At 46.2% G+C, this 3356-nt stretch overlaps 1 long non-coding RNA gene across 1 annotated transcript; it reads right to left on the bottom strand.

Moving 5' to 3' along the window:
* Positions 1–2420: 2420 nt before the first annotated feature.
* On the bottom strand, positions 2421–3027 carry LOC127379981 (uncharacterized). The gene is made up of 2 exons (XR_007888401.1): positions 2803–3027; positions 2421–2687 (listed from the first exon to the last, which is right to left on the bottom strand). It is a non-coding gene; the product is annotated as an uncharacterized LOC127379981 (long non-coding RNA).
* Between the last annotated feature and the right edge of the window lie 329 nt (positions 3028–3356).

Genomic DNA, 3356 nt, shown 5'->3' with positions numbered 1-3356 from the left:
CACAAATCAGCAACTGTAATGTAAGGGCATACTGGGTTCCTCTAGCTGCACTGGACAAGATACATGAATATAAGCATAGGTATCTGCTGAGATATATTGATAAGTAGTTTTTTTAAACTGCTGTGTCTGTAGGCTATTGTAGTAACTTGGGATGAGGAAGTTAGGCTGCTCACAACTTGTTTTTTCCAGGCTAATCTTTCACTCTGGTTCACTGTGTGGCAAGTGTTTAGTCCTTTATTTGATCTGTTTATATTTTAAACCAGCTCTTAGGGGCACAAAAAGAAAGGGAGGGGAGAGCTCTTCATAGTTTCAAACCCCCTCAAATTATGAAGGATTATATCAATCAAGAAAATCTTGTTTGCAATTTCCATTATCTGTAGTTGCAGTAGTTATAAAAATTAAGGCTGGAGTGTCTTTTTCTGTTGATCTTTTCTAAGCTGACTGTAGTGACTGGTATTGTTTCAAATAAAAACAATTAAAACAAGGGATTGACTTGTAAGATAGCTGACAGTCATTTAGCCTTTAATTCCTCTTTTGCTAGATCATTTTTGTGATATTCAATTTATTTGTGACACTTTAGTAGGTGGAAGCCTGAGGGGGGAAGTGTTACAGTTCTTTCACAACTCATTAGTTTGTGGCTGTTTCTGTTATGTAGTTTCCACTCGGAATGACTCACGTTAAATGAACATGCCAGCCTAAAGGCATGCCCTCAGCACTGCAGCCCACAGTGCCACTTGATGCCATTACATAGAAAAACGTGGAAGGTGCTCATCTCCATTTGAGTAATTCAGAAGTTCTGTGCACATTGGACATGTGTGCTGTCAATTACTTACTGTAGTTTCTTTTAGAAAGCTGTGTTTTACCATATCTGGTTGTTCTTTTTCACGTTGTTGATTTGCTGAGTCTGTGGGCTACATCTGTCTTGTGAGCCTAAATTGGAACTGAGAGTGATTTATTTTTTTTTTTTAATAAAGTGGCACAGTTTCAGTGTATTCATTTCTGCACTATTTGATGAGAGACTATAGAAGTATCTACTTTGCATTGCCACCTGTGTATTTTTAATGACTTAGACAGAATCTCAAATGCTTTTATTTGAGGTGTTGATAGCACAGATCTAATGCTCTCCATATTGTGAAAACACTAATTACAGTGAACCAGTTGGCCTCTGGTTATCTTAGCACTCCTTGAATTCTGGTTTTCTTACCAATTTAATTTTCCCTTATTTAATAATAATATCAGAGACAAAACAGATTTACCTATTGACAACATTACAGAAATTATCACATATTACAGAAGCTTCATACTGGAACACTGCAAGAAGCAGGTTCCACGCCTACATTTCTTTAGGATCTGTAATATGGAGACAGATGTGCACTCACAGCAGCAGGATGAGAAGTGTTTTGAAAAGTATGTGAAGTACAATTTTTCCAATCTTGTTTTAAATATTTATTTTTTTTTTCCTATGTGCTATCTAGTAGCATTAACTATAATATTAGGGCAGGGTGTTCTAAAACTTGCTCTTATTTCTCATTACCCTACCTCTGATTTTGATTGGCAATACATTAAAATAACTTCCCCAAGTCCATTCTGGTTTGCCTGTGGTGGTAATTGGTGAGTGGTCTCTCAGCATTCCCTTCCCCCCCATTCAGCTGAAGAGGGGGAGTGACAGAATGGCTTGGTGGGCTCCTGGTCTCCAGCCAGGGTCAACCCATCACAGTGTCTATTGATTTGTATCATTAAAATACGTGCATAGCTCCCAAATCTTTGGATCACAGACCTGTGGTTTTGGCAACAGTAAGATAGACAGCTGTGATTTAACAGATTCATCATCGTGAGTCAGGTACTCTGACTTTTAAACAATGTTCCTGTTCTACCATATAATATATATATAGTGGAGGAGTTCATGCCAAAGTAAACAGATACCTTCATATTAGAGTGGTCTTCCTATAAATTTTTCACTTTACACTTCTCATGGCTGTACACTGGTGGTTCTGGTGAGTCTTTCTCTTTCCCTCTTCCTTTTCAAGAGGAGATTGTCAATGCTCACCTGATTCTACTTCCACTTATGTGGAGCTGGTGTGTCCATCCCCTGCCTGGTTTGGGCTGCAAGACTATAGATGCATTAATGAAAACCACATGTAACTATTAACATAATTGATCACAGTTTCTACAGGCAACACTGGAAGGCAACAGAGGTGGCCATTTCAATCCTGTTTCTCATTCTAGCTCCCCAGAACAAGTCATCTCAGGTAACTTAGAGATGACTCACTAAACAGAATTAGAAGTATGAAAATAGGGTACTACTGCTTTATCTTCAAGTGGTGTTGAAGTATAGGCAAGAGGAGGAAGGAGGGGACAAAGTGAAAATACATCAGAAATTGCCACTCTGGCCAGACGGACACATTGGAGAGAATCTGGGGTAGATGTTAAGGTTGCATTCGTTTTTAATGAACTGACGCAGCAACAGCAAGCCAGAAAGGGGCACGCTGGTATATTCCCATGTACAGGCGTGAACGGTGCCTCACCCAGGCTGCTCCTCCTGCAGTTTTCTCTGAGTCTTTGACTTGTCAAGATCCTTCCTTCGTTTGTCAGGAGACATCCTGTGATCTCAGTATGCTACAGGACGTACGGTTTTAGTCCTGCTCTCACTGTCCCACCGGCTCCAGAGCGTTCTTCCCTTTCCTGCGCTGCGTGGCGGAGATGCACAGCTTTGGGTGACGTTTAGGGGCTGAGTTTTGAGGATCTAGCTAGGGTTTCCCGTAAGAATGGCCAGGTTTGATGTCTCGTGCTGCAGGTACTGACCTTTGACTGCTGTCATCCTTTTCTCCCGGGGCGGTGCTTTCCGCCGAGGCTGCGCACCCCTCTGCCGGTCCCCCGGCACGTGCAAGCGGCCTCAGGTTCTCCTCCGTGAGATCAGGGCTCGAGTCAAACCGCGCCCCGGGCCGGCTGCCAGCGCCAGCCGGGTCCCGTTGGGGTGAGTGGGGCAGCGGGCGGCGCCAGGACCCGGCGGCTCCTTCCTGCCCGCGGGCCTTTGCCGCCCGCGCCGCGCCCGCTGCCCATTGGCTGCCGCCGCTGCCCGTTGGCTGCCCATTGGCTGCCGCCGCTGCCTGTTGGCTGCCCATTGGCTGCCGCCGCTGCCCGTTGGCTGCCCGCTGCTGTCTATTGGCTGCCGCTGCTGCCTGTTGGCTGCCCATTGGCTGCCGCCGCTGCCCATTGGCTGGCCGCGCGCCTGGGCCGCTCGTGTCCGCGCGAGAGCGCGCAGCCGGCCCGCGCAGCCCCTGCGCAGCCCCTGCGCCGCTCTCTTCTCGCTTCTGCCTGCGCGGCCGCGCTGCTGCCCGGGGCCAGGTCAGCCCCGC

This window comes from Apus apus, chromosome 1, assembly GCF_020740795.1.
Source record: "Apus apus isolate bApuApu2 chromosome 1, bApuApu2.pri.cur, whole genome shotgun sequence".
Classification (NCBI taxonomy): Eukaryota; Metazoa; Chordata; class Aves; order Apodiformes; family Apodidae; genus Apus; species Apus apus.
The sequence above is the reverse complement of the archived record's forward strand: the minus strand, read 5'-3'. Positions and strand labels throughout refer to the sequence as shown.